Here is a 13,353-nt window from a genome sequence, read left to right as displayed (position 1 = left end):
ATGTACTTTTATTGTACTTTATGCTTCAGGCGATCACTTCTAAGGCCGTAGCTATTCGATGTGGAGCAGCAACTCCCTCGAGTGAAGCCTAGGGTGCCCGGAATGTAGAAATGACCATTACTTTCACACTGGTTGCAATTATTCGTTTTATACGATGGAAAAGCTGTTGTACTTATATCGTATTTTATGCTTCTGGCGTTGACTTCTTAGGCGCTAACTATTCGAGCTGGTGGAGCAACGCCCTAGAGTGAAGCCTAGGTTACCCGGAACGTAGAAATGACCAGTACTTTCACACTGGTTGTAGTTACTCCTGTTATACGGTGGAAAAACTGTTGCATTTTTATTGTATTTTATGCCTCCGGCGTTCGAATTCTAGGTCCCTAGCTATTCGATCTGGTGTAGCAACGCCCTAGAGTGAAGCCTAGGTTGCCCGGAACGAAGAAATGACCATTACTTTCACACTGTTTGCAATTATTCCTGATATACGATGGAAAATCTGTTGTATCTTTTTTGTATTTTATGCTTCGGGCATTGACTTCTATGGCCCTACCTATTCGATCTGGTGGAACAACGCCCTAGGGTCTAGCCTAGGTTTCACGGAACGTAGGTATGACCATTACCTTCACAATGGTTGCAATTATTCCTGTTATACGATGGAAAAGCTGTTGTACCTTTATTGTATTTTATGCTTCGGGCGCTGACTTCTAAGGCCCTAAATATTCGATGTGGTCGAGCAACGCCCTAGAGTGAAGCCTAGGTTGCCTGAAACGTAGAAATGACCGTTACTTTCTCACTGGTTGCAATTATTCATTCTATACGATGGAAAAACTGTTGCATATTTACTGTATTTTATGCTTCTGGCGTTGACTTCTAAGGTCCTAGCCATTCGATCTCGTAGGGCAACGCCCTATAGTGAAGCCTAGGTTGCCCGGAACGTAGAAATGACGATTACTTTCACACTGTTTGCAAATATACATTATATACGATGGAAAAGCTGTTGCATTTATATTGTATTTTATGCTTCTGGTGCTGACCTCTTAGGCCCTAACTATTGGATGTGGTGGAGTAACGCCCTAGAATGTAGCGTAGGTTGCCCGGAACGTAGAATGGACCATAACGTTCACACTGGTTGCAATTATTCGTTTTATACTATGGAAAGGCTGTTGTATTTATTTTGTATTTTATGCTTCTGGCGTTGACTTCTTAGGCACTAACTATTCGATCTGGTGGAGCAATGCCTCAGAGTTAAGTCTAGGATGCCCGAAACGACGAAATGATCATTAATTTCACACTGGTTGCAATTATTCATGCTATGCGAAGGAAAAACATTTGCATTTTTATTGTAATTTCTGCTTCCGGATTTGACTACTATGGCCGTAGCTATTCGATGTGGTGGAGCAACGAGCTAGGGTGAAGCCTAGGTTACCCGGAACGTAGAAATGACCAGTACATTCACACTGGTTGTAGTTACTCCTGTTATACGGTGGAAAAGCTGTTGCATTTTTATTGTATTTTATGCTTCCGGCGTTGAATTCTAGGTCCCTAGCTATTCGATCTGGTGTAGCAACGCCCTAGAGTGAAGCCTAGGTAGCCCGGAACGTAGAAATGTCCATTACTTTCACACTGTTTGCAAATATACATTATATACAATGAAAAAGGTGTTGTATTTCTATTGTGTTTTATGCTTCTGGCGTAGACTGCTTAGGCCCTAACTATTCGATCTGGTGGAGCAATGCCTCAGAGTTAAGTCTAAGATGCCCGAAACGTCGAAATGACCACTACCTTCAGGCTTGTTGCAATTATTCCTGTTATACGATGAAAAAACTGCTGTATTTTTATTGTATTTTCTGCTTCTGGCTTTGACTTCTAAGGTCCTAGCTATTCGATCTGGTGGGGCCACGTCCAAGAGTGAAGCCTATGTTGCCCCGAACATAGAAATGAACATAACTTTCACATTGGCTGCAATTATTCGTTTTATACGATGGAAAAACTGTTGCATGTATTTTGTATTTGGTGCTTCTGGCGTTGACTTCTTAGGCCCTAACTATTCGATCTGGTTGGCCAGCGCCCTAGAGTGAAGCCTAGGTTGCCCGGAGCGCAGTAATGACTATTACCTCCACACTGTTTGCAATTATTCCTGTTATACGATGAAAAAACTGTTGTATTTTTATTGTATTTTATGCTTCAGGCGTTGACTTCTAAGGCCCTAACTATTCGATCTGGTGGAGCAATGCCTGAAAGTTACATCCAGGATGCCCGGAAAGTAGAAATGGCTATTACTTTCACACTGGTTCCAATTATTCGTTTTATACGATGGAAAAACTGTCGGACATATACCGTACTTTATGCTTCCGGCGTTGACTTCTTAGGCCCTAACGATTCGATCTGGTGGAACAACGCCCTAGAGTGAAGCCTAGGTTGCCCGGAACGTAGAAATGACCATCACTTTCATACTGGTTGCAATTATTCGTTTTATACGATGGAAAACCTGTTGTATTTATATTGTATTTTATGCTTCTACCGTTTACTTCTCAGGCCCTAACTGTTCGATATGGTGGAACAACGCCCTAGAGTGACACCTGGGTTGCCCGGATCGTAGAAATGACCATCACTTTCACACTGGTTGCAATTATTCCTGATATACGATGGAAAAGCTGTTCTATCTTTATTGTATTTTATGCATCGGGCATTGACTTCTATGGCCCTACCTATTCGATCTGGTGGACCTCGCCCTAGGGTCAAGCCTACTTTGCCCGAAACGTAGATATGACCATAACTTTCACACTGGTTGCAATTATTCGTTTTATACGATGGAAAGGCTGATGTATTCGTTTTGTATTTTACGTTTCTGGCGTTGACTTCTAAGGCTCTAACTCTTCGATCTGGTGGAGCAATGTCTCAGAGTTAAGACTAGGATGCCCGAAACGTCGAAAGGACCATAACTTTCACACTGGTTGCAATTATTCGTTTTATACTATGGAAAAGCTGTTGTATTTATTTTGTATTTTATGCTTCTGGCGTTGACTTCTTAGGCCCTGACTATTCGATCTGGAGGAGCAATGCCTCAGAGTTAAGTCTAGGATGCCCGAAACGACGAAATGATCATTAATTTCACACTACTTGCAATTATTCATGCTATGCGAAGGAAAAACAGTTGCATTTTTATTGTAATTTCTGCTTCCGGCTTTGACTTCTAAGGCCGTAGCTATTCGATGTGGTGGAGCACCGAGCTAGAGCGAAGACTAGGTTGCCCGGAGCGTAGAAATGACCATAACTTTCACACTGGTTGCAATTATTCGTTTTATACTATGGAAAAGCTGTTGTATTTATTTTGTATTTTATGCTTCTGGCGTTGACTTCTTAGGCCCTAACTATTCGATCTGGAGGAGCAATGCCTCAGAGTTAAGTCTAGGATGCCCGAAACGACGAAATGATCATTAATTTCACACTACTTGCAATTATTCATGCTATGCGAAGGAAAAACAGTTGCATTTTTATTGTAATTTCTGCTTCCGGCTTTGACTTCTAAGGTCGTAGCTATTCGATGTGGTGGAGCAACGAGCTAGAGCGAAGACTAGGTTGCCCGGAGCGTAGAAATGACCATAACTTTCACACTGTTTGCAATTATACGTTTTATACATTGGAAAAACGGTTGTATTTATATTGCATTTTATGCTCCTGGCGTTGACTTCTAAGGCCCTAACCTTTCGATCTGGTGGAGCAACGCCCTAGAGTGAAGCCTAGCTTGCCTGGAACGTAGAAATGACCATTACCTTCACGCTTGCTGCGATTATTCCTGTTATGCGATGGAAAAACTGTTGTATTTTTATTGTACTTTATGCTTCGAGCGTTGACTTCTAAGGCCCTAACTATTCGATCTGATGGAGCAACGCACTAGGGTGAAGCCTAGGTTGCGCGGATCGTAGAAATGACCATAACGTTCATACTTGTTGCAATTATTCGTTTCATACGTTGAAAAAACTGTTGTATCTTTATTGTATTTTATGCTTCGGGCGTTGACTTCTAAGGTCCTAGCTATTCGATCTCGTGGGGCAACGCCCTAGAGTGAAGCCTAGGTTGCCCGGAACGTAGAAATGAACATTACTTTCACACTGTTTGCAAATATACATTATATAGGATGGAAAAGCTGTTGCATTTATATTGTATTTTATGCTTCTGGTGCTGACCTCTTAGGCCCTAACTATTGGATGTGGTGGAGTAACGCCCTAGAATGAAGCGTAGGTTGCCCGGAACGTAGAAAGGACCATAACGTTCACACTGGTTGCAATTATTCGTTTTATACTATGGAAAGGCTGTTGTATTTATTTTGTATTTTATGATTCTGGCGTTGACTTCTTAGGCCCTAACTATTCGATCAGGTGGAGCAATGCCTCAGAGTTAAGTCTAGGATGGCCGAAACGACGAAATGATCATTATTTTCACACTAGTTGCAATTATTCATGCTATGCGAAGGAAAAACATTTGCATTTTTATTGTAATTTCTGCTTCCGGATTTGACTACTATGGCCGTAGCTATTCGATGTGGTGGAGCAACGGCCTAGGGTCAAGCCTAGGTTGCCCGGAACGTTGAAGTGACCATGACTTTCACACTCGTTGCCATTATCCGTTTTATACGATGGAAAAGCTGTTGTATTTATATTGTCTTTTATGCTTCTGGAGTTGACTCCTATGTCACTAACCATTCGATCTGGTGGAGCAACGCACTAGAATGAAGCCTAGGCTGCCCGGAACGTAGAAATGACCATTACCTTCACAGTTCATGCAATTCTTCCTGTTATACGATGGAAAAAATGTGATATTTTTGTTGCACTTAATGCTTCTGGCGTTGACTTCTAAGGCCCTATCTATTCGATCTGGTGGAGCAATGCCTCAGAGTTAAATCCAGGATGCCCGGAACGTAGAAATGTCCTTCACTTTCACGCTGGTTGCCATTATTCGTTTTATACGATGGAAAATCTCTTGTATCTTTATTGTATTTTATGCTTCGGGTGTTGACTTCTATGGCCCTACATATTCGATCTGGTGGACCAACGCCCTACAGTGAAGCCCAGGTTGCCCTGAACGTAGATATGACCATGACATAAACACTGGTTGCAATTATTCGTTTTATACGATGGAAAAGCTGTTGTATTTATTTTGTACTTCATGCTTCTGGCGTTGACTCCGTAGACCCTGACTCTTCGATCTGGTGGAACAACGCCCTAGAGTGAAGCCTAGGTTGCCCGGAACGTAGAAAAGACCATCACATTCACACTGGTTGCAATTATTCCTGTTATACGATGGAAACACTGTTGTATTTTTTTTGTACTTTATGCTTCCGGCGTTGATTTCTAAGGGCGTAGCTATTCGATCTGGTGGAGCAACGCCCTAGAGTGAAGCCTAGGTTGCCCGGAACGTAGAATTGGCCATCACTTTCAAACTGGTTGCAATTAATCCTGTTATACGGTGGAAAAGCTGTTGTATTTTTATTGCCTTTTATGCTTCGGGCATTGACTTCTAAGGCCCTAACTATTCAATCTATTGGAGCAATGCCCTAGGGTGAAGCCTAGGTTGCACGGAAAATATAAATGCCCATAAGTTTCATACTGGTTGCAATTATTCGTTTTATCTGATGGAAAAACTGTTGTATTTATATTGTATTTTATGGTTCTGGCGTTGACTTCTAAGCCACTAACCATTCGATCTGGTGGAGCAACGCCCTAGAGTGAAGCCTAGGTTGCCCGGAACGTAGAAATGGCAATCACTTTCAGACTGGTTGCAATTATTCGTTTTATACGATGGAAAAGCTGTTGTATTTATATTGTGTTTTATGCTTCTGGCGTTGACTTATTAGGCCCTAACTATTCGATCTGGTGGACCAACACACTAGACTGAATCCTAGGTTGCCCGGAATGTAGAAATGACCATAACTTTCACACCGGTTGGAATTCTTCGTTTTATACGATGGAAAAACTGTGGTATTTTTATTGTATTTTATGCTTCGGGCGTTGACTTCTAAGGCTCTAACTATTCGATCTGGTGGAGGAACGCCCTAGAGTGAAGCCTAGGTTGCCCGGAAGATAGAAATGACCGTTACTTTCACACTGGTTGCATTTATTCATTTTATACGATGGAAAAACTGTGGCGTTTTTGTTGCACTTAATGCTTCTGGCGTTGACTTCTAAGGCCCTATCCATTCGATCTGGTGGAGCAATTCCTCAGAGTTAAGTCTAGGATGCCCGGAACGTAGAAATGACCAGTACTTTCACACTGTTTGCAGTTATTCATTTTATGCGATGAAAAAACTGTTCTATTTATATTGTATTTTATGCTTCTGGCGTTGACTTCTTAGGCCCTAACTATTCGATCTGGTGGAGCAACGCCCTAGAGCGGAGCCTAGGTTGCCCGGAACGTAGAAATGACCGTTACTTTCACACTGTTTGCAATTATTCATTTTATACGATGGAAAAACTGTTGTACTTATATTGTATTTTATTCTTCTGGCGTTGACTTCTAAGGCCCTAACTATTCAGTCTGGTGGAACAACGCCCTAGAGTGAAACCTCGGTTGCCCGGAACGTAGAAATGACCATAACTTTCACACTGGATGCAATTATTCGTTTTATACGATGGAGAAGCTGTTGTATTTATATCGCATTTTATTCTTCTGGCGTTGACTTCTTAGGCCCTAAATATTCGATCTGGTGGGGCAGCGCCCTCGAGTGAAGCATAGGCTGCCCGGAACGTAGAAATGACCATTACCTTCACAGTAGATGCAATTATTCCTGTTATACGATGGAAAAACTGTGGTATTTTTGTTGCACTTAATGCATCTGGCGTTGACTTCCAAGGCCCTATCTATTCCATCTGGTGGAGCAATGGCTCAGAGTAAAGCCTAGGTAGCCCGGAACGTAGAAGTGACTATCACGTTCACAATGGTTGCAATTATTCCTGTTGTACGATGGAAAAGCTGATGTATTTTTATTGTATTTTATGCGTCTGGCGTTGACTTCTAATGGGCTAGCTATTCGATCTGGAGGAGCAACGCCCTAGTGTGAAGCATAGGCTGCCCGGAACGTAGAAAGGACCATAACGTTCACACTGGTTGCAATTATTCGTTTTATACTATGGAAAGGCTGTTGTATTTATTTTGTGTTTTATTATTCTGGCGTTGACTTCTTAGGCCCTAACTATTCGATCAGGTGGAGCAATGCCTCAGAGTTAAGTCTAGGATGCCCGAAACGACGAAGTGATCATTAATTTCACACTAGTTGCAATTATTCATGCTATGCGAAGGAAAAACATTTGCATTTTTATTGTAATTTCTGCTTCCGGATTTGACTACTATGGCCGTAGCTATTCGATGTGGTGGAGCAACGGCCTAGGGTCAAGCCTAGGTTGCCCGGAACGTTGAAGTGACCATGACTTTCACACTGGTTGCCATTATCCGTTTTATACGATGGAAAAGCTGTTGTATTTATATTGTCTTTTATGCTTCTGGAGTTGACTCCTATGTCACTAACCATTCGATCTGGTGGAGCAACGCACTAGAATGAAGCCTAGGCTGCCCGGAACGTAGAAATGACCATTACCTTCACAGTTCATGCAATTCTTCCTGTTATACGATGGAAAAAATGTGATATTTTTGTTGCACTTAATGCTTCTGGCGTTGACTTCTAAGGCCCTATCTATTCGCTCTGGTGGAGCAATGCCTCAGAGTTAAATCCAGGATGCTCGGAACGTAGAAATGTCCTTCACTTTCACGCTGGTTGCCATTATTCGTTTTATACGATGGAAAATCTCTTGTATCTTTATTGTATTTTATGCTTCGGGTGTTGACTTCTATGGCCCTACATATTCGATCTGGTGGACCAACGCCCTACAGTGAAGCCCAGGTTGCCCTGAACGTAGATATGACCATGACATAAACACTGGTTGCAATTATTCGTTTTATACGATGGAAAAGCGGTTGTATTTATTTTGTACTTCATGCTTCTGGCGTTGACTCCGTAGACCCTGACTCTTCGATCTGGTGGAACAACGCCCTAGAGTGAAGCCTAGGTTGCCCGGAACGTAGAAATGACCAGTACCTTCACACTGTTTGCAGTTATTCCTGTTATACGATGGAAAACCTGCTGTATTTATATTGTATTTTATGTTCCTGGTGTTGACTTCTTAGACCCTAACTATTCGATCTGGTGGAGCAATGCCACAGAGTTATATCTAAGATGCCCGGAACGTAGAAATGGCAGTCACTTTCAGACTGGTTGCAATTATTCGTTTTATACGATGGAAAAGCTGTTGTATTTATATTGTGTTTTATGCTTCTGGCGTTGACTTATTAGGCCCTAACTATTCGATCTGGTGGAGCAACGAACTAGAGTGAAGCCTAGGTTGCCCGGAACATAGAAATGACCGTTACTTTCACACTGGTTGCATTTATCCATTTTATACGATGGAAAAACTGTGGCGTTTTTGTTGCACTTAATGCTTCTGGCGTTGACTTCTAAGGCCCTATCCATTCGATCTGGTGGAGCAACGCCCTACAGTCAAGCCTAGGCTGCCCGGAACGTTGAAGTGACCATGACTTTCAGACTGGTTGCAATTATTCGTTTTATACGATGGAAAAACTGTTGTATTTATATTGTATTTTATGCTTCTGGCGTTGACTTCTAAGGCACTAACCATTCGATCTGGTGGAGCAACGCCCTAGAGTGAAGCCTAGGTTGCCCGGAACGTAGAATTGGCCATCACTTTCAAACTGGTTGCAATTAATCCTGTTATACGGTGGAAAAGCTGTTGTATTTTTATTGCCTTTTATGCTTCGGGCATTGACTTCTAAGGCCCTAACTATTCAATCTATTGGAGCAATGCCCTAGGGTGAAGCCTAGGTTGCACGGAAAATATAAATGCCCATAAGTTTCATACTGGTTGCAATTATTCGTTTTATCTGATGGAAAAACTGTTGTATTTATATTGTATTTTATGGTTCTGGCGTTGACTTCTAAGCCACTAACCATTCAATCTGGTGGAGCAACGCCCTAGAGTGAAGCCTAGGTTGCCCGGAAAGTAGAAATGACGTTAACTTTCATAGTGGTTGAAATTATTCGTTTTATACGATGGAAAAACTGTTGTATTTATATTGTATTTTATGCTTCTGGCGTTCACTTCTTAGGCCCGAACTATTCGATATGGAGGAGCAACGGCCGAGGGTGAAGCCTAGGTTGCCCGGAACGTAGAAATGACCATAACTTTTACACTGGTAGCAATTATTCGTTTTATACAATGGAAAAACTGTTCTATTTATTTTGTATTTAATGCTTCGGGCGTTGGCTTCTAAGGCCCTAACTGTTTGATCTGGTGGAGCAACCCCCTAGAGTGAAGCCTAGATTTGCTGGAACGTAGAAATGACCATAACTTTCACACTGGTTGCTATTATTCGTTATATACGATGGAAAAACTGTTATATTTATACTGTATTTTATGCTTCTGTCTTTGACTTCTTAGGCCCTAACTATCCGATCTGGTGGAACAACGCCCTAGAGTGAAGCCTAGGTTGCCTGGAACGTAGAAATGACCATTACTTTCACAGGGGTTGCAATTATTCCTGTTATAGGATGGAAAGACTGTTGTATTTTTATTGTATTTTATGCTTCAGGCGCTGACTTCTGAGGCCGTAGCTATTCGATGTGGTGGAACAACGCCCTAGGGTGAATCCTAGGTTGCCCGGAACGTAGAAACGACCATAACTTTCACACTGGTTGCAATTATTCGTTTTATACGATGGATAAGCTGTTGTATTTATATCGTATTTTATGCTTCTGGCGTTGACTTCTTAGGCCGTAACTATTCCATCTGGTGGAACAACGCCCTAGGGTGAAGCGTAGGTTGCCCGGAACGTAGAAATGACCATAACTTTCACACTGGTAGCAATTATTCGTTTTATACGATGGAAAAACTGTTCTATTTATTTTGTATTTTATGCTTCGGGCGTTGACTTCTAAGACCCTAACTATTCGATCTGGTGGAGTAACGACCCAGAGTGAAGCCTAGGTTGCCCGGAACGTAGAAATGACCATCACTTTCAAACTGGTTGCAATTAATCCTGTTATACGATGGAAAAACTGTTGTATTTTTATTGCCTTTTATGCTTCGGGCGTTGACTTCTAAGGCCCTAACTATTCAATCTGTTGGAGCAACGCCCTAGGGTGAAGCCTAGGTTGCCCGGAAAGCAGAAATGACGTTAACTTTCATATTGGTTGCAATTATTCGTTTTATACGATGGAAAAACTGTTGTATTTATATTGTATTTTATGCATCCGGCGTTGACTTCTAAGGCAGTAACTATTCCGTCTTATGGATCAGCGCCCTAGAGTGAAGCCTAGGTTGCCCGGAACGTAGAAATGTCCATCACTTTCAAACTGGTTGCAATTATTCCTGTTATATGATGGAAAAACTGTTGTATTTTTATCGCATTCTATGCCTCGGGCATTGACTTCTAAGGCCCTAACTATTCAATCTGTTGGAGCAACGCCCTAGGGTGAAGCCTAGGTTGCCCGGAACGTAGAAATGACCATAACTTTCACACTGGTTGCAATTATTCATTTTATACGATGGAAAAACTGTTGTACTTATATTGTATTTTATTCTTATGGCGTTGAATTCTAAGTCCCTAGCTATTCAATCTGGTGGAGCAACGCCCTAGAGTGAAACCTAGGTTACCCGGAACGTAGAAATGACCAGTACTTTCAAACTGTTTGCAGTTATCCCTGTAATACGATGGAAAAACTTTTGCATCTTTATTGTATTTTATGCTTCTGGCGTTGACTTCTAAGGCCCTAACTATTCCATTTGGTGGAGCAACGCCCTAGAGTGGAGCGTAGGTTGCCGGTACGTAGAAATGACCATTACTTTCACACTGTTTGCAAATATACATTATATACGATGGAAAGTCTGTTGTATTTATGTTGTATTTTATGCTTCTGGCGTTGACTTCTTAGGCCCTAACTATTTGATCTGGTGGAGCACCGCCCTAGAGTGAAGCCTAGGTTGTCCGGAACGTAGAAATGACCATAAATTTCACACTGGTAGCAATTATACGTTTTATACGATGGAAAAACTGTTTTACTTATTTTGTATTTTATGCTTCTGGCGTTGACTTCTAAGGCACTAACCATTCGATCTGGTGGAGCAACGCCCTAGAGTGAAGCCTAGGTTGCCCGGAACGCAGAATTGGCCATCGCTTTCAAACTGGTTGCAATTAATCCTGTTATACGGTGGAAAAGCTGTTGTATTTTTATTGCCTTTTATGCTTCGGGCATTGACTTCTAAGGCCCTAACTATTCAATCTGTTGTAGCAATGCCCTAGGGTGAAGCCTAGGTTGCCCGGAAAATATAAATGCCCATAAGTCTCATACTGGTTGCAATTATTCGTTTTATCTGATGGAAAAACTGTTGTATTTATATTGTATTTTATGGTTCTGGCGTTGACTTCTAAGCCACTAACCATTCGATCTGGTGGAGCAACGCCCTAGAGTGAAGCCTAGGTTGCCCGGAAAGTAGAAATGACGTTAACTTTCATAGTGGTTGCAATTATTCGTTTTATACGATGGAAAAACTGTTGTATTTATATTGTATTTTATGCTTCTGGCGTTCACTTCTTAGGCCCGAACTATTCGATATGGAGGAGCAACGGCCGAGGGTGAAGCCTAGGTTGCCCGGAACGTAGAAATGACCATAACTTTTACACTGGTAGCAATTATTCGTTTTATACAATGGAAAAACTGTTCTATTTATTTTGTATTTAATGCTTCGGGCGCTGGCTTCTAAGGCCCTAACTGTTTGATCTGGTGGAGCAACCCCCTAGAGTGAAGCCTAGGTTTGCCGGAACGTAGAAGTGACCATAACTTTCACACTGGTTGCTATTATTCGTTTTATACGATGGAAAAACTGTTATATTTATTTTGTATTTTATGCTTCGGGCGTTGACTTCTAAGGCCCTTACTGTTTGATGTGGTGGAGCAACGCCCTAGAGTGAAGCCTAGGTTGTCCGGAACGTAGAAATGACCATAACTTTCAAACTGGTTGCTATTATTCGTTATATACGATGGAAAAACTGTTATATTTATATTGTATTTTATGCTTCTGTCTTTGACTTCTTAGGCCCTAACTATCCGATCTGGTGGAACAACGCCCTAGAGTGAAGCCTAGGTTGCCTGGAACGTAGAAATGACCATCACTTTCACAGGGGTTGCAATTATTCCTGTTATAGGATGGAAAGACTGTTGTATTTTTATTGTATTTTATGCTTCAGGCGTTGACTTCTGAGGCCGTAGCTATTCGATGTGGTGGAACAACGCCCTAGGGTGAATCCTAGGTTGCCCGGAACATAGAAACGACCATAACTTTCACACTGGTTGCAATTATTCGTTTTATACGATGGATAAGCTGTTGTATTTATATCGTACTTTATGCTTCTGGCGTTGACTTCTTAGGCCGTAACTATTCCATCTGGTGGAACAACGCCCTAGGGTGAAGCGTAGGTTTCCCGGAACGTAGAAATGACCATAACTTTCACACTGGTAGCAATTATTCGTTTTATACGATGGAAAAACTGTTCTATTTATTTCGTATTTTATGCTTCGGGCGTTGACTTCTAAGACCCTAACTATTCGATCTGGTGGAGTAACGACCCAGAGTGAAGCCTAGGTTGCCCGGAACGTAGAAATGACCATCACTTTCAAACTGGTTGCAATTAATCCTGTTCTACGATGGAAAAACTGTTGTATTTTTATTGCCTTTTATGCTTCGGGCGTTGACTTCTAAGGCCCTAACTATTCAATCTGTTGGAGCAACGCCCTAGGGTGAAGCCTAGGTTGCCAGGAAAGCAGAAATGACGTTAACTTTCATATTGGTTGCAATTATTCGTTTTATACGATGGAAAAACTGTTGTATTTATATTGTATTTTATGCATCCGGCGTTGACTTCTAAGGCACTAACTATTCCGTCTAATGGATCAGCGCCCTAGAGTGAAGCCTAGGTTGCCCGGAACGTAGAAATGTCCATCACTTTCAAACTGGTTGCAATTATTCCTGTTATATGATGGAAAAACTGTTGTATTTTTATCGCATTCTATGCTTCGGGCATTGACTTCTAAGGCCCTAACTATTCAATCTGTTGGAGCAACGCCCTAGGGTGAAGCCTAGGTTGCCCGGAACGTAGAAATGACCATAACTTTCACACTGGTTGCAATTATTCATTTTATACGATGGAAAAACTGTTGTACTTATATTGTATTTTATTCTTATGGCGTTGAATTCTAAGTCCCTAGCTATTCAATCTGGTGGAGCAACG

The sequence above is a fragment of the Calliopsis andreniformis genome, unplaced genomic scaffold (genome assembly GCF_051401765.1).
Source record: "Calliopsis andreniformis isolate RMS-2024a unplaced genomic scaffold, iyCalAndr_principal scaffold0004, whole genome shotgun sequence".
NCBI classification, from domain to species: domain Eukaryota; kingdom Metazoa; phylum Arthropoda; class Insecta; order Hymenoptera; family Andrenidae; genus Calliopsis; species Calliopsis andreniformis.
Note: the sequence above shows the minus strand (reverse complement) of the source record.